General features: G+C 47.7%; 2 protein-coding genes across 2 annotated transcripts in view; both read right to left on the bottom strand.

Annotated features, from left to right (window-relative positions):
• Positions 1-20,063, bottom strand: part of Acan (aggrecan) — a 63,355-nt gene extending 43,292 nt beyond the window's left edge. Inside the window, exon 1 of the mRNA XM_051206599.1 lies at positions 19,376-20,063. The gene's annotated coding sequence lies outside the window, so the exon portion shown is untranslated. The remainder of the gene's footprint in view (positions 1-19,375) is intronic.
• Aen (apoptosis enhancing nuclease) overlaps positions 1-22,502 on the bottom strand; it is a 467,932-nt gene that overhangs the window by 293,654 nt on the left and 151,776 nt on the right. The gene's annotated exons all lie outside the window — the stretch shown is intronic.

Below are 22,502 nucleotides of genomic sequence, written 5' to 3'. Positions count from 1 at the left end.
GACTTCCCTGGTCACTGAGGACAGCCATCTATCCTTGGAAAATAGGGAACATTTTCCAGCAAGAATCAATTTGCATGATGGCTTCATGAACCATTTCAAGAGCTGAAAAGGGCCTGCTGTGCATCTGGAATTGTGTTCTTAGCTCTTTCAAGACTGTTTCTCATCTTAAGGGCCACTTTCCAAGTCAGGCACAGTGGTACATGCTTGGAACCCCAGCATTTGAGAGAGAGAGGCCAGAAGATCATGAGTTCAAGGTCATCCTTGGCTACACAGTGAGACCTAGGCTAGCCTGGGCTGGGTGAGACTTCCATAAAACAAAACAAAACTCAACCCAAGCAGACAAAGCACCTTGCAAAAAATAAACATTTCTGTCCTCTATAAATTATTGTGTTGTATTTGTTTGTATTGCAGATTATTTGTATAACTATGTAAAGGTGTCTTGCTTTTGTTTATGTGGCATTTGTTTAACTATGTAAAGATGAGTTTCTGTTTCACCTTGCCTGCCTAAGGCGCCTGATTGGTCCAATAAAAAGCTGAATGGCCAATAGCTAATCAGGGGAGGGATAGGTGGGGCTGGTGGGCAGAGAGAAAAGGAGAACCAGCCAGTGAGCCATGCTAGCCAGCGGCCAGCCAGACAAATATGAAGGAAGCAGGGAAGGAGGATGGGCAGTACATACATGAGGTTAACAAGCCTCGGGGCAGCACATGGTTTAATAGAAGTGGGTTCATTTAAGCAAAACAACAACAACATCAACAACAAAACAAACAAAAATCGTTAGCTAGAAATAAGTCTATTCTAAGGCAAGCATTCATAAGTAATAACAAGTCTCCATGTCATGATTTGGGGGCTGGCAGTCCAAGAAAGCTTGGCTACAGTGATGAGCTGGTAGATGCACAGAGACGTTAATTGACTTGCTCAGAGCTCACAGGTTGTAAGTGGCTGGACTTGGTCTGAAGCACAGATCTCATGGATACAAATGTTTCCTTCAACATTCCCGACCCTCCACATTTGTCAGTCTCACCCATTCACTATTCATTCAGCAACAGATTTCAACCAATGGGGCGGGGAGGAACATAAGATTTAGAAGGAAGGGGCTTCAGGGTAAGATGGCGGACTAGAGACTGCCTCTGTGTGAGCCAGTGAAGGAGTCAGAATAAGAGAACACAGACTATATCCTAAAGGGAGAAACAGGAGAGCTCAGAAATCCACAAAGAAAACGAAAGGAAGCAAGAAGAGAGTAAAGCAAGAAGGATGAGAAATACAGAGAAGTAAGCGAATATATGCTTAGTTTATAAAACAGAGAAATTGATCTGAAATCTAGTTTGTCCTGAGACTGGAGGATACAGGGTTAGGGGAGCCTGCTGCTGCTGCTGCTGCTGCTGCTCCCCTTATGTAGAAGGCAGCTGGCAAGCTGGATATCCAACTCAGGACCTTGTACTCATACAGAGGACTCTTATTGGACTCCTGGTCCTCTATTTCCCAGCACTCAGAAATCCAACTGTAGGACCGTATCTACCATCCAACTTGCCAACTTCACCAGGCATATTGAAAAGAGTTATAAGGTAGATGGTCAGCATCCAAACCCACAGCTCCATAACTAGGTACAGGCAGGCCTTGTTACTTTCCTTCTAGGGGACGTCAGGATGGTTGGTACCAAGAATGGTTGTGGGGGATGCTTTTCTTTGTGGCGGTGAGAGGGAGCACAATGGAATGCTGGCAGGAGCAGACCCTAAGTACTTTAGAAGATGACCCTGACTTCTCTTGATTCCTTCTACCCCACAGATTCATATGCCACCATCAGTATCTCTTGACTTGGTTACACTGTGAGGTCCATTCTGATACAGCCTCCATACAATTTCCCAAAACAGCCTCTTCTCCAGTTTCCTAGGAGATGGTGCAGTACGGCGGGATATGGGTGCCTTAAGAACACAGTATGTGTTCATATCTTGACTCCAAACCTTCTACCTTTGTGGTCATGGGCAGGTTCCTTATCATCACTGGCTGGAACTTTCCATAGGTGGGAGGCAGGGAATGACTTCCTGTGATAACTTTCATCCTTTACAATCACCATGAGTCTCTAGGGCCCTTGGATAATCAGATGCTGCTGGGAGGGTGCAGGAGGCACTGGGAGAAAGGGAATTGGCATCAACTCATTTGGGTCTCTCAAATGAGTTAGGAATGCTGCACATGGGGCAGATAGCTTCCACCCAGGGAACTTGGCCTAGGAACTTCTTGGATATGGATGAGTGTCCCCAAAGTATGGTGCAGAATCTTCTTATGCTCCTGCTTGGACCATGTGTGACGCCTTTATTCATGTGTTCCTGACTCCAGCTACTTTCTGCCTGTGCCTTCAGAATACTGAACATTGATCCTAAGGGGCTTTTATTTGCTGTTTTTTCTTCCTGGTACACCCTTCCTGAACTTTCCCTGGCTCTCCACTTTTCCTTCCTTATGTATATTTCTGGTTTTCTTTTTTTTCTATTCTTTTTTTTAAACCACATCTACCTGTCACAGCTCATTCATTCAACACATGTAGAGTACCCCAAGACTATGACACTGCACGTGGGGTACCTCTAATCTGAAAAATCCAGAAAGCTCCACAATCTAAAACTGAGCACCAACACAAATTCCCCACGTGTCAAAATTCTCACCATGAAACTTTGTTCCATGGCTCAAATCACACCTTCAGACTATGTGTAGGATGGAGATGAAACAAGTGAATTTATTGTTTAGATTTAAGACCCATTTCCTAGGTACCTCATTATGCATATGGAAATTTGCCAAACAACAACAACAACAACAACAACAACACAAAACAAAAACTGAGCCCAGAAACTCTTTGGATCTCAAGAGATATTCCATCTGTACTGTCATTTCAAATTATTGTCTTTTCTTGGTTTTAATGGGCTATTTCTCTTGCTGGAATGATGCTCTATGAAGGAGGGGCTTTTTGTCTGTTCTAACTGCCTTATTCCTAGTGTCTAGATCAGTGTTTGGCATACTGGGGAAAGTCAGTATTTGTCAACTGGCTGAATGAATGACTACTGAATTTGTTCTGGGAATGGAAGCAGTGCCAAGCTTAAGGATGGTGGTTACTACAGTAACCACCTGCATCCCCTGCCCTGAGGAGTTTTAGAAGCCGCTAGAAGCATACGCAGGGCTGTCAAGAAGCCAGAAGCATACATATGGCCTGTGGACGATCCCTCTCACCCCTCCCCTGCTCAGAGAGGACCAGGAAACAGGCAGGATGGGTCAGGGGGCACTAAATAGGGAGTTGTGAGTGTCCTTAATGACACAGTGACAATGCAGCAGTGAGCACTGGGCTCTGTTCTGAGGCTGCCTGTTTGAGGAGAGGAAGGCCACATCCAGGTACTGGGCATGAGGACTTCACAAGGGCTGGCTGCTGGAGCAATGGTTACAGCCAGCAATGATTCCTGTGTGAATGCCTGGAGAAAAAATGGGCACTGACTCAACCACTCCCACCTGCCCCTGTTCACATTCGGAGCCCTTGGAATTTCCTGTTGAATTGGAAGAGCTTTGGCTCAGTTTCTGGCTTTTGAAATACCCACCCAGGACCACTCAGCTCTGCCCTGTTCTTCTGGGGAAAGGTCCTGAGTGCTTTCGATCTGCCTCTTCCTGTCTCTGCCCTCCACTCCAGCCTGGGAGACTCCGGCATTTTTCTGCATTAATTTCAGACTTTGTGTAAATATCAGACTTGGGTCTTTGGAAAAGAGCATCCTTCAGCTCAGCTTTCCATCATGAGCCAGGACCTTTCCTGGGGCAGGGATCTTGGGCCAAAATCCTGCCACTCAGTGTCACTGCAGGTGGCAAGACTAGGAGATGTTGGGGGAGGGATGGGACCCAGAGTGATGACACCCTCAATGGCCTTTCTGGGTGGCAGTTGAGCCCACACTTCCAAAATTATCTTTAATAAAGATTAATGAAAGCAGAAAGTCTTGGTAGAAATACCTGCTTGAAAGAAGCTGCCATCAGATGTGTGGGGTGATAGCCAAGCTCCTGGAAAAGCAAAGGCCATATGCTTGGTATATATCTAAGTGAGAATGATGGTCAATCAGACCAGTTCCTTAGGCTTTTGGGACAAATGTGCAGAATAGTTTAGGGACCCATATGAGGGTAAGAAATGGGGGTGGGTTATGTGGAACCAAACTGCATTCCTTAGACCCCAGTGCACCTCTGATTTTGGATGCTGGGAGGGACTTCACAGAGAACATACATTGAGCTCCTTTTGGGTCACATTTTCCTTTGAGAGCTGATGGGAGTCATAGAAAAACTTCTTGGGATATAGTGCCCATGCTCGTGAGATTTTGTGTAGCCAATCAGGGTATCACAGAATGAATCCTATGAGTAGTAGAGAATTGACCCTATCTAAGACAAAGTTTAGCTCTTATTCCCAGCTCCCAGAAGGTGAGCTCTGAGCTCTTAGAATGTCTTTTCTGAGCCAGGTGTGGTGGTACATATCATTAATCCCAGCACTGGAAGCAGAGACAGGAAGATCTCTGTGAGTTCAAGGCTAGCCTGGTCTACGGAGCCAGTTCTAGGACAGCTAGAGCTACACAGAGAATTCTTGACTCAGGGGGAAACAACAACAACAAACCTGAAGCAAAACAACAACTGTTTCTCAGGGGTTAATAAACTGTGGGGATTTGTGCTGGAGCTTGTGCCATGAGCTCCACATATGGACCGGTCTGTAGGATCGAGTAAGTTTAGAAACCACACTGGCTGTGACCTGACGAGCTCCCTGAAAGGACTTCATGGGGGGGATGATGCAGTCCAGGGTGTGGGCAAAGAGGATAGAGGTAGGGCACCATCTTTGTCAGGTTGCCTCTCCTGCATGAAGTCTCCAAAGAACTGATATCATGGTCAGGTTCACCATTGTTCTTAATCAGCAGGAGCATATGCAGTCTAGAGTGTGCATTTGACTCTGTAAGGAGACTGCACGGGGGATAGAAACTGGATCTCACTCATCTTTGACCATTCCTCCTCCACAGGCATGTCCTCAACTCCGTCCTCAGGGTGTTCCTAGATGGAGGCTGGACCCCATGTTAGGGCTGGTAACCAATGGAGCTTGAATAGAAAGTAGTCTTGGGAGAGGCTTACTGTCATTAGTGCCATTCCAGGATCAATAGAGGTTCCAAGGGGTGATTAACTACCTCCCACAGCAGAGGAGCAGCAGAGCCAGAGTATAAATCAGATGGTTCTGATGCCCTAGAGGGATTTAAACATGCTAACCAGTTCATTGCTTCTGAACACATGCGAGGGAGTTACTACTGAAGATGCTGTTGAATAAGGTCATTGAAGTGCCTTTGGCAAGATGTCATCCCAGGTTTGTTTGTTTGTTTTGCTTATTTGTTTATTTAATGTGTGTGTGTGTGTGTGTGTGTGTGTGTGTGTGTGTGTGTGTGTGTAGTTGCCACAGTATGAATCTCGAGGTCAGAGGACAACCTGCAAGAGTCATTTCTCTCCTTTCACCATGTGAGTCCTGGGGGTACTAAACTCAGATTGTCAGGTTTGGTGACAAGTGATTTTACCAGCTGAGCCACCTCATAGAGCCCTACATTTGTTTAAATCATGGATAGAGGTGGAGAGGCCTGGAGAGGTTTCTCAGCATAAAAAAAGCGCTTGGCTGTTCTTCCAGAAGATCTGGATTTGATTCCCATCAAAAAACACTGTGGCTCACAACTATCTGTAATTTCGGTTTTAGGGGATCTGATGCCCTTTCTGGTCTCCACCAGCACTGGGGTACACATGTGGTACACATACATATATGTAGTCAAAATACCTATACACATAGAATCAGATAAAATTTAAAAACAAAATAATGAATTAAGGAGCCAAGTCTGTAGCTCAGAGGCAGAATACTCTTACAGAATGCATTCCATTCTTGACACCACCAAAAGGGGGTAAGACCACAAATTAAGAGGCAGACATTGAGTGCCTGCTATAGGGTTCTCAGATGGGCTCTGTTTCAAAACTGGAGGACCAAGGCAACTCCAGCTGCAGGGTAGGGTAGGCCCTTAAAGGGGTGGGGCTTATCTCTGAGTCCCTCACAGAAAGCCTTGTAATCAGGGCTTGAAGCAGAACAGCAGCAAAGAGCCTCAATCTGTCTCCTCCTTACCTCTTCCCTTCCCAGCTGTCCCCATTCTCTGGGTGTCTGCCCTGGCTGTGTGACTGCTCTCAGGATTATAGTGGACAAACCTCTGAGCAGGATGTCACACCTGCTCTCCTCACTGCTGCCTCTCTCTCAAACTGTGTTTCATTCCCGAGGTTGGGCTCATAGACGAATCTTTCCTTTCCCTTCCCCTTCCCCTTCCCCTTCCCCTTCCCCTTCCCCCTTCCCCCTTCCCCCTTCCCCCTTCCCCCTTCCCTTCCCTTCCCTTCCCTTCCCTTCCCTTCCTTTCCTTTGATCCTGAGACAGAGGTTCAGGCAATTCAGGCTGGTTTAAGCCTCAAAATGTAGCTGAGAATGACTTTGAACTTCTGATTCCATCTCGACCTCCCACACACTGGGACTACAGGTGTGAACCTCCACATCTGGCCTGTGTGGTGCTGGGGAATTGAACCCAGGGCTTTTTGTGTGCTAGGAAAGCTGAACTATAGCTCTAGCTCTGCTTTATTTATTTGTTTATTTTTAATGATCTTTCCCCAGAACTGTGTATATTATAAAATGTATCACTTCAAGGATACAAGTTAACAGCCTCAAGTAGCCATCCTGTTGAGTTCCCACTAGCCCCATCCATCTCCTGGACCATTTCTTTTTACAGAACTGAGAGTCTGTATTGATTAAACAGCCACCGATATTTTCCCCTCTTCCCAGCTCCTGGCAGGCATCCTTTACTTTTTGTCCCTGAGAACTGGATTCCTACCTCTTTGCCTGCAGAAGAAAATTGATAGCTCCACCCAACACAGTTTCTAGGTCTCCTCAGTCGGACAGCTTTCATGCCTTCTGGAGTTCCTTACATACTCAAGGAAGATACCCATGAACAGGGTCTTCTCAGGTGCCACACCACCAGCAGCATCCACAACAGGGGGCATCTCACACATTCCACAGCAGGGCTGTTTCTTTGTGGACATGGGCTATGAAGCATCACAGAAGGGAGATTGATCAAAAATTTCCCTCAGAAATCTTCTCAGCATGTGTCATATTGGGGACCCCCATTGTCTGCCAAGGAGTCCAGCACAACCCATCTTTCTTCCATTGTAATGTCAGGATATTGATTCTTTATCTGAGCAACATATAGGTTAGTTTAGTTTAAGGACCACTCAGTATAAGAGATACTTATCACTCAGCTGTGAGTGCTCACAGAAGAACAATGGAGTCAGGACCAGCTCAGGGCAGCAAGTTTAGGTCTTTGGCTTACAGGGACACATACCTACTGGGAGGAGCCCCTGCAGAACTCAATGACACAAAACTGTATCTCAGTTGAGCCTCATCCATTTGAACTGGATGGTAGCAGCAGTGATGTTTTATTTATTTATTTTTTTCTTGGTGGAAAAATTCACTGGTGGTTTATGTATCAGCAGCGAGACTTGGACAAAGAGCTAGGACTCCCTGCACCATGCTGCTGAGAATTCCTGGCAGAGGGCCTCTCACCCACACTACCAGCTCCTCTTGAGGACAAGGGAAACTTCCTATTCCTCTCATTGTTTCCCCTGCTGTGACCAGAAAGGAGTTTGGTGTAGAAAATACTCAAGAATAAAAACTGGCTTGTTCACACTTGTATGTATGTTAACCACAAGAAGCAAGCCACATGATAATATATAGGATATAACCCCATTTTATTCTTAGGTATATTTCTGTCCTTGCTCAGTTTTCAGTGAGCATTAAAGCATGGGACTTGTCTCCCTAATAGAGCTTCCTCTAACTGTCTGGACTTAAAGGTCTAAAGCACTGTAGCAAGCCAATCAATAGTGTTACATGCTGACGGGTGTACCCTCCCCATCAAACAGGTATGTTGAACTTTTCATCCTTAGTGACTATGAATGTGAGCTAATTAAGAAACAGGGTCTTTGCAGGTGTGGTTAAGTTCAGATGAGGTCATTGGGATGGCCCTTCATGTAATATGACTTATGTCCTTATAAGAGGGGGGTATCTGGACACTGGGGTGACACCAGGGTGAGCCACTGGAGCCAGAACCTAGAGCAACGATGCAGCAGCTGTACGGAGGATGCCGTGAGCCACTGAGCTCTAAAGGGCCCTGGGGAGCTCTCCTTCCAGGTTCTGGAAGGAACATGTCCATTCTTGACACTTTGATATAGGGGCATCTAGCTCTCAGAACTACAAGATGGTAAATTTCTATTGTTTAAACTGTCCAGCATGTGGCCCACTGCTTTGCAACCTTAGAGAATGAACAGGAGGGACAACCTTTTGATCACACTGCTGTGACTGATTTAACCACCCCACCCCCTGTTTTTGGTAAAGGGGCTACTTACTCTCCTCTTACTTGGCAGTGGACTTTGGATCACTTAGATTGAAGGGAGGGTTTATATTATTTCTTATATTTTACCTGATATCTTTACCATCTTTATTTTGTTAGTGGAGACAAAGTTTTTTGGTCTTGAGATTGTTCTTGATGATGTTTCTGGAACTGTATAACAGCCCTTCTACTAGAATCCAATATTTGGGACTTACTTAGACTGGCCCCCTAGCTCTCCATTTCTTTGCAGCTCCCCGATAAACCATGTGGGCTCCTTGTAGATGTGTGTGTGTGCGCGCGCGCACACACACACACACACACACACACACACACACACACACGATCCTAATCTGAATTCTGCCATTTATTAAGGATGACTCTAGAGGTAAAGCACTGGTTTCCTTATGTTTTCTGTCTTATCTGGGTTCAAAGTCTCACTTCCTGGGGTTCACATAGGACATGATTTGGGGTTCACATAGGACATGATTTGAGGTTCACATAGGGCATGGTTTTGATTAGAGGCAGAGCTATGCTTGGCTTCCTTATCTTAATACAAGTTATTAACTGTTCTCCTGGGACATTTAGAGTCCTCTAATACTCAGTTCCTAGAAAAGAGGATAGAGGAGGGGAAGGTGGGCCAGAGGCAACTCCCAGAATAACACCAACCTTTTGCTACTGACTGACTTCCCAACGGCACAGCCATAATGACTGCAGTGACAGCACCTGCACCAGAATTCTCAATAGCCCATTTTTTTGCAGGGCAGCATCAGCAGCACATTCCTAAGAGGATGGCTGTAGGAGTAAAGGACCATCAGAGATGATGGGGAAGGTTGCAAAAGTTGTTCATAGGACCATTCCAGTTGCTACTATTTTTGTGAGCTGCAGTGGAACCCTCCTGAGCTATGCCCCGTGGGAGCCTGGGCACAACAAGGCCTCTGTCATTACTGGCCTATCAGGAGCTAGACCCTGCTCTTCCATCTACCTTGTCTCCTGCCATCTTTGGGCTGGTAGAATATGTATAGCACTTCTGTTCTTATTCTAAGATGGTTAAGCTGTCTTAAGAGCCCGAGTGGGCAAGAAAGCACTTTCAGCTTGGGCTGTTGGAGACAGCTGAGATACCGAGAATGAGGTTGGGCTCCTCTGGGTTAGTAGCAGCTGGAGCTTGGAGAACATCTGCTCTGTGTAGAGTACCATGGCTTAGTTGCATCACCTTGTTTCTCCCTACTACCCAATCTTGGGGGTGAGTGAGTACATTCAATTCATAGGTAAGGAGCTGGGGGTGCAATGTGATGAATTGACAATGCTGATGGAGACCACGCTAGGCTTGGAAGCCCTCTACCCCATCCATGTTTGGATGACAGTGGCCTTGAGGCTTCTTTTTATGAACTCTTCAGGAAGGGAGCTGCCAACAAAACTAGAGCCTCTATTTCAACTGAAAGATGACAAGATGGTGCCATGGTCTCAGGAGGTCCCCAGGGGGTGGAGTCTGGAGACAGTTGCAGATGAAGCCAGAGGAGGACAGGGGGCATCCCTCAGTAAAGACAGTGAGAAACGAGGCCCTTTGGTGTCCATGGAATCATCAGTGCTGAACTCAGAGGGGCTGGGGAACCATGTCCTATCTCCTTCTTGGTTTCAGCACCTGGTTGATGTGTTCACAGATGGCACAGGGACCCTGAGCTCACAAGATGGAAGAACTATCAGAGGAAAGATGTTCCATGGCACTTGTGGGGTTGCTGGGGGATAGAACCTGAGATCCAAAGGTGGAAAAAAAGTCTAAATGACCTCTTAGAACAGCTGCTCCATGTTGCTGAGCCAGTAGGAGCTGCTAAGGGCATCTGGGAAGAAGACTGCTGGAGTTGGAATATGGACATTCTCTTTTCTGGGCCATTGGCGTCCCTCACTGATGGCAGAACATGGCCCAGGTGATTGAGCAAAGTCCCTGATCTCTGGCTAGGTGGGGGAAACATTCTTTTTGGGCCCTACTGTCTTAACTATGACAAGAACAGAATGTTGTTCTTGTTGGTCTTCAAGACTGGGGTGGTCCTGATAGAATCTGACAGAGGGAGCCCCCCTCAACTATTGACTCTACCCCTCTCCATGCACCTCCATGACTCGTGGGGTGTCATAGTCCTCTGTCATCGCCAGTTCCTCAGAGCACAGTTTAGAAAGCACCAGGTTGAGGTTGTTTGTCCATCATATGACAGTGATGTGGAAGGGGACAGTCATCAAAGAAACTTGCAAACAAAAGCCACAGAGAAAGGTAGCCAGGGCATGGCTAAAATGACGGTGACACGTGAACCTGAATAGCCAAGGGGGAAGAGCGCATAGGCTGCAGAATAGAGATGGCAGAGTCTTGAGGCCAGAATAGGGTAGCCCACTGGCCAACAGGGTATGGGGAAATGAGACCAAGTGGGCATGTGTTTTTTTGTTTGTTTTGGTTATTATTATTGTTGTTGTTATTGTTGAGACAAGGGTTCTATGTGTAACAGCCCTGGCCTGGAATTCTCTTTGTGGATCAGGCTGGTCTTGATCTCACACAGATCCACCTGCCTCTGCCTCCCCAGTGCAGATTAAAGGTGCACACCACCTTGCCAGGTTCTCCAGTGGGCATGACTACACACCAGCTCCTGAGGGTCCATGGGCTCCAGAAGAGGACTGGACCTGACCACATGTATGGCAGGCCTACTCTCAGGTCTTTTGGGAGTTTTGGTAATGCAGTGCTGAGAAATGGTATATAGGCAGCCTTGATTGATTGATTGCTGCATACACCTAAGGATGGATCATCCCACCCAGGGATTTTGGTGACTAAAGAGCCAGGAGCATTAGTTACCATTTTCCATCCATCACAGGTTGAGAGAGCATCTTCCTCGTTTGTTTTGGGTAGACCAGAAGCCCCTGAGTACCTGAGATGGTAGGTAGAGCTCCCAAGAGGAGGACAGTGGGGAGGCTCAGGAAAGGTCTACAAAGCTCAGGCCATAACCTAGTGCCAAGATTTTCCTTGGTTATAGCCCTCCCCAGCCTTACCCCAGTCAGAGTCAACATTCCTGGGCCCCAGGAATGGAGAGAAGGCTACAATAAGCAACCAGGTCTTAGAGACCTATTTAGTAGAGAGTACTCTCTCTACTAAAATATCAGAAAAAGCTACAGAAGCCAACAGGGGTGGGTTTGGAGAACCAAATGAGTATCTCAGAGTGAAGCTATTGGGGACAGAAGCCTTGAGATGTGGCTAAGGAGCTGCACCCTGTTGACCTGGGTGAGGGTGTTGATATGGATGGGGTGATGGAGGCAAGTGCCAGACAGCATACCTCCTTATTGGGCTGCAGAGGCACTACTCACCTCCCAGGGATGCTGTCCACAGACACATGACCTACCGTGTTACCCAAGAGGGAAATGGAGTGAGCAGGGTTCAGCCTCAGTTATGAGGTTTGGAGGGAGCTCAATCCAGTAGCAGGGTCTGGCTTAAGGCTCCCACACCCCATCCTCAACCCACAAACCACACAGAATTCTCCTCCTCCCTTTAGGTCCAGAAAGCAACAGCAAGAGGAGTTGAAAGGAGTGTGTAGCCCCCCACAAGCGTTTAAATAGAAGGTAGTTGGTGTGCAAAAGAGGCTGGACCCAGACCGCGGAAGGGTGGAGAGAACTTCTGGCCAGTGACATAGAAGACTGAGGGTTTTTATTTGTTTTTGTTTTTGAGAAAGGGTCTTATGTAGCCTGGGATGCCTTCACTATGTGACCAAGGATGGCCTTGAAGTTCTGGTCTACTGACTCTGATTGGATGGGATTGCAAGCATGCACTGTCAAGCTTGGGGCATGCTAGGCCAACACTGCCAACTGAGCCACACTTGCAGGTGTGGAGATAACCTGCTGGGCTGCCTCTTCGCTGGCCTGCCCCTTGGGCCCAGTGCAGCAGCCTTTCCTGCTACAGATCTGCCAGGTCAGCATCTCTCTAGGTCAAGTCCCTCAATCTGCTGTAGGAAGAAAGGACTTCTGGTCAATCTCCTTCTACCTGAGAGACTTGAAGGAGATTCCAGCCCACTGGCAGCAGGAAAGGGATCTGGGAAAGAGACCTGCTTAATTCCTGAATTCCCCTAAGAGATGATACTTTAATAAAACAAAACAAAACACTCTGCCTGTTGTCCTTGAGGCATATTCTGTAGAAGCCATTTTGGGGAAACCTTTGTCATGCCTCTAGGGACAAAAAGTACTTATTTAATCCAAGGTCAAAAACTGCTGTGTTCTAGAAGTGAGGCCCCATCTCAGGCATGGGAGAGGGAGCAGATGAAGCAGGTCTTGTCTCGGCCCTTCCCTTATAGAGCAGAACTGCAGCATCAGCCACTAGGTTCTCAATGAGAGGCCTGGGCTAGGAGAATCACCAGAAACGATGTGGAAAATCAGATCCCTGTCACCACCCTTCATCCCACGGAGGAGGCTGGCTCCATCCGCAGTGCTCAATGGCTCCTTAGATGGTTCTAATTCCCAGACTGAAAGCGACCCCCTCTTCTCTATAACTGTTCCCTCTCAGTGTCTGGTCAAGTTCAACAACACCTTCCAGCTCCTAGAGTCACCCTAAAGTCTAACTGTTTCAGACATCCACACACAGGAGGAGAGGCAGTGAGACTTGGGAGATGAAGGGTAGGAGTTGGGTGATATGATGAAGAATGCCAATCCCAGGGTACAGGCTCTGTGGGGAAACCCTCTTCTACATTACTAGGGTGGTAGCTGGGACCAGGAGGAGATATGCTCTAAGGCAGGCAAGAGCCTGAGACGCCCTGCTTGGACCATTCTCCTAATCAAGGCTTTATTCATCAGTGTGTTAGTGTGGCCCTGAAGCCAGTCAGTTAGGATATGGAGGGTCGAGCCAGAAGCTGAACCAAGAGTGGATACCAGTGGGGGCCCAGGACTGTCTTTTTTTTTTTTTTTTTTTTTTTTTTGGAGACATATAGCACAAGCTGTTCTCTGATTTGCTTGCTACGTAGCGAAAGAAGATCTTTAACTCAGCTGTGCACACCCATACTCAATGGAACCGGGGTATCGTGCATGCCAGGCAAGCACTCTGGTAATTCAGCTATATCATTTTCAGAAGATCTTGCTGCCTAGTCCAGGCTGATTTCAAACTCCAGATCTTCTTTGGTTTAGAGTCCTGGGAGCTGGGACTATAAGCCTGTGTTATGGCTGAGGTCTGATTGGATGACACAACGTTCCTATAATGTCCCTGCCCCCACTGCTTTTCAGGTGACTTGAAGGGGAATGAACAGAGAGGGGTCAGAAGTCTGTTTGAAGCTGAAGCTGTGCCAGAAGCTGCTCCTTTCATTCAAGTGCCCCCTTTCACCTCCCTGCCCGTTTAATTAAGAAGGAAATGTGTGACAGCTAAAACCCTTTCTGCTTTATTGTCTCATGACCTTGGGTGAGCTACCGAAATCCATTCCTTTGGCTAATGGTTTTCAGTTGGGCCCTAATTTATTGCAACTCTATTTCTCAATGTAGAGGTTTGGGTAGGCCTGCGAGGAGTTTTCTTCCCTGGAGCTGGGCTGGCCTCAGCTCTGGTGCTTCCCTAACCTACTAGGATCCAACTGCTGTATCTTCAGAGAGCTCTAGAGGGCGCTGCCTTCCAGGGAAGCAGAGCAACAGACTACTGGATTCCAGAGGCTGCCATTTTCTTTCTTTTTTTTTAATTTTTTTGGAGTGGGGGATTGCCCATCTGGGTATTATAAGTCTTCTCCTTGTCAAGAAAGAAATGTAAAGTGTAGTAGTGTGTTTGCTCATGTGCTCATTTATCAATCATTGACTCACTCAATCCATTCATGTGTGCCTGGCGCTGAGTTAGATACAAGACAAAGTCCCTGCCTTGGCTTCCAGGCAACCCTATAAGGGATTTCATGGACAGTGGATTCTTTCAGGGTCTTGCAATGTCTCCATTTTACAGATAAGTAGCACAGGGATCAGAGGGTGAAGCTTCTGTCACACCGATCTGGTCTCTTTCATCTCCAAGTCTGGGAATGCTGGACACCAACCCTGGACACCTCTGGCTTCTCACCAGAGCAAGCTCTAGTAGCCTTCTCACTCTCAGCTGAGAGCTGTATGTGAGGGAGGTGCTGATACCACACACTCTCTTCCCTTCCCCAGCAGAAAACATTGCCATGGCAACCAGGCCCAAACAGAAGCCTTCTTTGGCTTAGAGATCACATGCCCTCACCTGCTGATGCTGTAACTTTCCATAGCGGGACCTTGAAAAACCTCAAAGATAATAACGGCTGTGGTTATACTGTAGGTCTGCTTTGTGCCAGCGTCTTTATTTGCTTGGTCTTGGATGTCCATTTCATAGATGCAGAAATGGCCATGGCCATCTCATAGGCAGAAACAGGCTCAGAAGGGTAAGCACGCTGCCACAGGCACCCAGCTAAGACTTCAACTTTCATATGGGCCATGTTCTTTGTATTGGGCTCTGAGGCCTCACTGTCCCCTCACTTCCCGTTTGTTGCCTGCTATTGGCTGTTAATCAGAATCTCCCTCTAGTTTCTGGTTGTCACACTTACTCTGCTGGGTGTGGCTCGATCCAGAGAATGAATGAAGGTCTGGAGCCATTTTTTTTCTCAGCTTTGACATCAGTGACATTTGGGATTTTGTGCTGCGTGTGTGTGTGTGTGTGTGTGTGTGTGTGTGTGTGTGTGTGTGTGCGCGCGCGCGTGTGTGCGCGTGCCCAATTCTGTGTATTAAAAAGTGTTTGGCAATTTCATTGGCCTTTCTCTACAGCATGTGGGTAGCATCCCCCTTCAAATAGTGACAACAGAGAATGGCCTTAGGCATGTTGAGGGATGGGAACAAAAGAGCTCCCAGTTGAGAACCACTCACTCTTTGATAGAAATGAGGGGCCAGGGTCAAGCTGATAGCTCCTGCTGCTATTAGACCATGAAGAAGAGGACAGGATCAGCTACACACAGAGCCCAATATGGGACAAGTACTGGTGATGAATGAATGGTAGCTGAGGATGTGGAATATTCTAGATAAAATCCTGATACTCTGGGTTCCTGTACAGACTCTGTTCCGGGGTGACCCGGGGTCAGTCCTTCCCCTCTCCAAGTTCCCTTGGCAATCACTTAAATGAGGATCATTACAGGCCTTGAAAACAAAGATCATCCATGATCTGGGGATACCCAGAGACCAGAAAGCTGAAGAGGGTTGCCCCCAGGCTGGGCACTGCAGCCCTGCTTAGCACTGTCTCTTTCCTCTTTTTTGCTCTTCCAGTCAAAGCAGTTATGGAGACAGGCAGCCCCCTGCCCCTGTAGTCCCCCCACCCCTCAGGAGACATGAGTACTTTTCAGGTTGGATATCTTAAAAAGGAAAAACACTGGGCCTCAAAGGTAAGCAAATAGCCAATTCGTGATGTCCAGCCTCACACCCCCAATCCACCTATTCACAAGTTTAACAAAAAGCTTCTTTAGGATACACTGTAAGGCCATTGAGGGAGCAATGTTGCCTCTCACACAGCCCAGCCAGCCCACAGAGCCCGCCTTCCAACACACACACACACACACACACACACACACACACACACACACACACACAGAGCTACATACAAGGAGGCTCTGAGTTTTTCAAAGTAAACTCAACCATTTCCGTTCTTGCCCTGGATTCAACTTTTGAAAAAAGGAACCGTTTTACTGGTTTCCCTACAAATTTTCCCTCCGCTTCTGTCCCTTTCTTGCCTGAATTCTCTCTCCAGCTTGCCCCCAACTCTCCCCAGATTCTTCTAACAGGCATCCAGTCAGTTAGTGTCCAGGAAAGAGGGGGGTACCATCCTTAAAGAAAACGTTGCATTGACTGTCCTATATTCCTGGGGCACGGGAGTCCAGAGTGGGACTTCCCAATAGCAGGAGAGAAACACTCGTATCTCTAAGACATGTTTCTAAACTTTACCCCACTTTACCTATATATCTGTACTCGGTGCTGTCTTCCAATATCTCATTTCCCCTCTGAGATTGAGTGTTCTCTTTATTGAACTTGTTTCTCCCCCATCCCCAGGTTCCACCTCTAGCTGCCTCCAGTCTGGCCAGGTGTTGGTACAATTGCATCAAGGACATTCTACTGCCAGCTACCTGGAATTTCTCAGACAGAAACACCACAGCTATTGGTGTCTTCTCTCCCCTCCCCCACTCCCTTTCTTTCTGTTTTTGAGTTCTATTTGTAGTCTTTCATTTTTGACAAAGGAACTCACAATGTAGCTCAGGCTTGCCTCCAACACATTATGTAGCCCAGGCTGGCTTTAGACTTCCAAATGTTGGGATTACAGTGTACCATCACACCGGGCTGCAGCTCATATCTCCCGAATTTTTATGGACTATAATGTGCAACATGAAACATACTATGCAAATATAAAATGTATGTCTATTTGTATATGTGTTATGAATACACATACCCTTAAAGAGGACTGCAAAACACATAGCATAAATGAAAATTTCAAGAAATAATACTTGCCCTTACTATATGGGCAGCATAATATTATCTATTATTTCATTAAAGCCACCCCCTCCCCGACCTGGTGTTTTAGCTTGCAATTGGGTAATTCTTGTAGGCAATCATGGACACACAATGACACTCCAAGCCAAAGTCTATGGCCTTTGCCAGGCTCAGCCAAGGCACCCTAAATGTCCAGCCAGCAGGGTCTGGGAAGGATCCAGTTCTAAAAGGTATCATTAAAAAATCCACACCAAAACTTGAGACAAGCAGTCTCTAAGAATGTTCAAAAGTGGCACTACTTAGAGCTTATGATTTGTGACCCGGTAAGGAAGAACTAATGTTTGTAATGTCTGTAGAGGGTTTGAAAAGGCACCTACATTCTGCCCTTTAATCTTTGAAGAAATCCACTCCTACAGGTTTCCCCTTCTTGCCCCTTTTAGAGACAGGAAACTGAACCTCAAGGAGGTTCAAGACAAACTCATGTAACATTAAGTAGTGGGGTTTGAACCCTAATCTATTTCCCCACCATTCAGGAGGTGAGTTCTGTCTAGGTGCTCCGTCTTTGCATGCCAGGGTAGAATAATGCCATGGGATGGCGGGAGGTGTGCAGGGTACCCTGAGTGTCTAGGGGTAATGATGGGTTTCAAACTTTAAAGAGTCCCAGTATGAAGATGATTACGCATGGTTTTCATGGAAAAATTTAGGACAAACACAATTAGTTAATATTAAAATGCATAATAATAGCATTCCCCAAGTACTTGCTGGGTGGTGGATGGGCAGTGGCCCTTTGCTTGGGTCATCTCAGCTCTTTATTGGGTGCCTGCTGAGCCACCACAGAACCCAGAGCCTGGTTTCTGAAAGATACTTGGAGAAAGTGTACAGTGAATGAACAACCAGGCCTGGCATTAGAAATAACACATAATTATATTTAAATTCAACACAACTTCAGGAATTCCAGTATTTCTAAGAGAGATTCCCCCCTTTTCATAATTCCTTCATCTTAAATGGGGGTGGAAGTGTTACTCATTCTGTAATGTTTTCTTTAGGTTAGTAGAATCTCCATTGGGTTGGTGACTTGGTTGGCCAACATTCCTATCTCCAGAGTCCCCTAACTAACTAGCCTTGCTTAGTACATATAAGCAGCTTGATAACCATTGTCATGGTAACCCAGAGGTAAGAAAAAGCTAAGACTTCTGGTTCCTTAAATCAGGCTGAAAAATCTTTAACCCCAGAACTCAGGCAGAGGCAGGCGGATCTCTGTAAGTTCGAGGCCAGCCTGGTCTACAAGAGCTAGTTCCAGGACAGCCAAGGCTACACAGAAAAATCCCATCACAAACAAACAAACAAACAAATCAGGCTGAGAAAAATCATCCTCAAAAATCTAGACCTAATCCTTTCTTTGTCCCTAAATCAATGTCCTGTAGAAAGTCATTGTGCTGTTCTAGGTTCCCTTCCCCAGAGGAGATGCAATGGGTATTTTTCAGGGTCTAGTGCTGCAGACACCAACCCACTGCAACATCCAGAGGCAAAGGCACCACTTAAAACAACTCACATAGATTCTTCCTCCCATTGCTTCTGGCTGCCAGCCCACAGAACTGGAATCAACACATTTCACCGGGTTACCTGGGACCTGAGATGCTTGGTAGTGAAATTCAAGTGGATACCCGCACCAGGGCTCCCAACTGTGGGGAGCGGCATATCCAAAAAGTTTGGGCCGGATCCTTCCTCCTGAAGGAGACAACCCTCCATGCCCGCCCATAGCTAACTGACACGCTGTCACCCTTCCACCCAGCCCCAGAGTTGGAAGGGTTACAGAGAAGCCCAGAAATGGGAAAACTGCCCCGGGACAGTCTCGCATCCCTGTCTCCTCTGCTCTTTCCACCCTCTGCTCTTTCCATCTTGGTAGAGACAGTCATTTCTGAGCTTGGCTCTGGTCTGCAGCTCAGTAGCCCTGTCCCAGGTTCTGCCAACCTCTACCCAGCTCTTCCCTGCTGCTTTGGGTGCCCCAAGACCCCTGTAGCAAGCCAACGGGACTCCTTAGTTCTCTGAACCCTGCTCAGGTATCTGCTGCTTGTCTGACCTGCTATCCACATAATTTTGTTGATTCCTTGGCCACTTGGCCTCTCCAAGGAAGACGAAAGCCTAATGGAGCGCCAAGAGGAACGGGGGAGGGGGGCGCAGAGGGGAGCGGGGTATTTGAATCCACATTTCCTTGGCTTTAAAATTGCTTCTCAGTCTACACTTCAGTTTAGCGCCCCCAGACCTTAAACTTGTAAAAGCAAGAGCAAGAGCCCCCTCCACGTGTTTCCATTCATTCTTAGTCAGGGCAGCAGTTGAGTTTGCTCAACTTCGGTGCACCTGGAGTTCAGGTCCCGAGCCCCACGCACATACCCAAGGGGGACATCGAGGCACACTACCCCCAGCACATAGGAGCATTTCCAGATGCCCTGGGACAGAGCGCCTCTGGAGAGGAGACCTTCCTTTACCTTGAAGAGTTGGACTTGCTGCTCCAAAAACTTCAGTCCCTTAACGCTGGCGAGGCAGCTAGGGATTCCTGGGGGGCTGCGAGCCCCGGGTCTTGCAGCGCTGCAGCGGGGATGCTCTGCGCGGAGTGCCCTCCGCACCCCTCCTCCCTCCGGCGTCTTGTCCGCAGGTCCCCTCGGGCGGTGGCCTCAGTGGCAGCTAACTGGCTGGGTTGCGGAGCAGGGTTGGTAGAGGGAAGGGACACAGAAAGGTGCCCGGAGCCCCCTTGGCACCTGCGTCAGATGCCAGCCGGCAAGGGTGCGGAGAGAGAGTGAGGGACCTTTGAGTGGTGCTGTGCGCGTCCTCAGCTCAGTGAGCCCCCTCTGGTACCGCGGGGAGGTAGGTGGGCGGGAATGGCGCGCCGTGACACATACATAGGGGCGGGCGGGGGAGGGGTGGGCACACATGAGGGGTGGGGGTGGGAGGGGGCGAGAGCTTAGGGAAACCCCACCCCCGGGACCAGTCTACAGGGGGAGGGGAAGGCAGAGGCATCCAAAGAGTGCTGAACCCGGGCTGGGGACCGCGCTCAGCTGGGGAAGCTGCCGGGAGCACAGGGCACGAGAGGAGCACGGACCCCACAGCGCCGGGACCCGCTGAGGAAAGCCACGCGGGCAGCACTGGAGGGCCCCGCGTCTGCATTGCGGTCGGCAGCTCCGCAGTCCAGGCGGCCCCGGAGGGCTGCGCCCGCCCGCAGAGTGCCGGGAGCACCCGGCTTGCGTGGCCAGGGTGGCAGGCCAAGAGTTCCCTGAACAGCTGGTGGAAATTTGCAGTCAGAACCCAGAGGGGCTGAGTCGCAAAGGAGGACCCCCTACTGTGGGGCTGCGATTTAGAAGAACCCTCACGGAGCGTTGCTGGAAAGTTTTGGGGGTGGATTACCCCGAAACGACAGGGGAGGGCAGAGAGAGGAGATGAGGCAGCTATAGAGGTACAAGGCACAAGGTTAGGGGTCTTCAAAACTCAGCATGGTCCAAGGACATCTCAAGCAGGAATTTGCTACCGCCTCTATGGTACTCCTTAATCAATTTGTTTCCAGGAAATTTTTTTTTAAAAAACTAAGTCTATGAATACCCACTATGAGATAGTTGCAGCATACAGTAATATTAATTTCTCTAAATTTCCCAATAAGTTAAATACTACAACACCACCCCTCACCTCCCAACGATGATCACACCATGGAGCACAGAAAGTGGTGGAGTTGCCCATCAAGTTGGGGGCTAATTTCAAATCAAGGTCACCCCTCTGTGCCACTGGAGCAGCCGGTCAGACTGCAGCACATTTGGGGGTTGGGGATTCAGACTGCTGATGGCCTTGAGAGGAAGCTGGTGTGCTTCTCATTAAAACATTAAAACTGCTCAGGCAGTGTGATGGAAAGCTCCCAAATCTCTCACTGGACAAGAAGCGGATTCTTTGCAGACTACACAGCACAGAGAGAACTGTCCGAGTTTTTCTTGGTGGAAGGGTCAGAAGTGGTGTGCCTTATTTTCCTCCGCTTGACTATGCTGGGGTTGTCTGGGTATTTCGCTGGCTAGCTGTGTTAGCCCAGGACATTCTCTGACAATCTCTGACATTCTCCCATGTACAGGGGGTGAAGCCCAGGGTGGGCTGTGCTGCTCAGCCCACCTTCAGTTTCTGAGAGCCGAGCTGTGGCTCAGGTGTTCTTTAGACTGGCCGTTCTTGTCCTGTCTTCTTTTCCATCTGTATACTGGCTGTTTTGAGTCTTAGAACATCAAAAAGCACAGCCACATAGTAATACACAGAGTACTCTTTTGTTAGAGGGATGGAATAGAATGGAACCTTATGAGTTAGTGGGCTGGGGGGAAAGTGCTCTCTAGGAACATCAATCTCCTTTTTAAAAATTTAAATTAGTGCTTGTTAAGCCAGTGCAGTGTTGAATGTCTTTAATCCCAGCACTTGGGAGGCAGAGGCAGGTGGATCTCCGTGAGATCAGGCAGCCAAGGTTGCTACACAGAGAAAACCTGTCTTGAAAAACAAAAACAAACATAAATGAATTAATTAAATTAAAACTTTTCTTTTTGAGAAAAATATCAGTCTCTTACTTTCCAAATGCATTTCTCATGTCACATTCTGGGTGACAACAGACTGTCCTTGTCTGCAAAGTGGGATCATATTTGACCTACTTTGTGGGGCGCCTTGATGAAGAGCAATTCAAGCCAAGGACAAATATATTCATTATATAATTCATCTTTGTAATGAAGGGAGCAAGTCCCTTCATTACATAAAACTGTCATCTGTCAGTTTTAATGAAAAGACAGCAGCCATTTTGTATATGTATGATGCTTTGTAGCACCAAGGGCTCCCAGGGACACATTGAGACCCTGAGACGCTAAGGTCACACAGGCAGTGAAGGGATGTGAGGCAGGCGGATATGGCACCACACTGCCTTCTGGAGGATGCAGACAGCCCATGGTAAAATTCAGTCTGATACTTTGAAGACTGAATTCTGACACTCAAAGGTCATAACTTCAGAAAGCCTCAAGTGGCACATGGATACATGTCCCACTCCACACAGAAGTCTCATTCGCTGAACAGTCGTTCTGATTCTGTTCCCCGTTCTCTGCTAGAATATTTTGTAATTTTCTAAGCTACTTTACAATCACTTGGTGTCTCTGAAAAGCTACCTGATGCCATTGGCAGTCATTGTTAAGTTCTGACGTCTCTCCGAAATGTGTGGGCTACAGACCACAGATTCTCATGGCAGTGGGGAGCTTGTGAGAAACACAGAATCTCAGGCCCACCCCAGGGCTTCAGACTCAGAATCTTCACTTTCCCAAGATCTACCAGGTATTTCACACACTAGCTGAAGCAGAGACGTTGCCTTGACATCACTCAGCAGTTTATGCAATCATGGAACCATAGAGAGAGATGCTCAGAGTGACAAAGGGCTGTGACCGAACTCAGGAGACACCCCTTCTGAGAGCATGCTAGCTGTTTCCACATGCTGGGCAGCACACCTTTCTCGGACTTGCCCATGGTTTGCCCCATTTTCTCATGGTTTCTAGCATTTAGGAAGCTCTTGTCTCATTGTGGGATCTGCAGTGAATAAAGTGGGGCCATTTCCACACTTTGGCT

This window comes from Phodopus roborovskii, unplaced genomic scaffold (genome assembly GCF_943737965.1).
Source record: "Phodopus roborovskii unplaced genomic scaffold, PHOROB, whole genome shotgun sequence".
In the NCBI taxonomy this organism is placed as follows: domain Eukaryota; kingdom Metazoa; phylum Chordata; class Mammalia; order Rodentia; family Cricetidae; genus Phodopus; species Phodopus roborovskii.
Note: the sequence above shows the minus strand (reverse complement) of the source record. Positions and strands in the feature narration are given on the sequence as shown.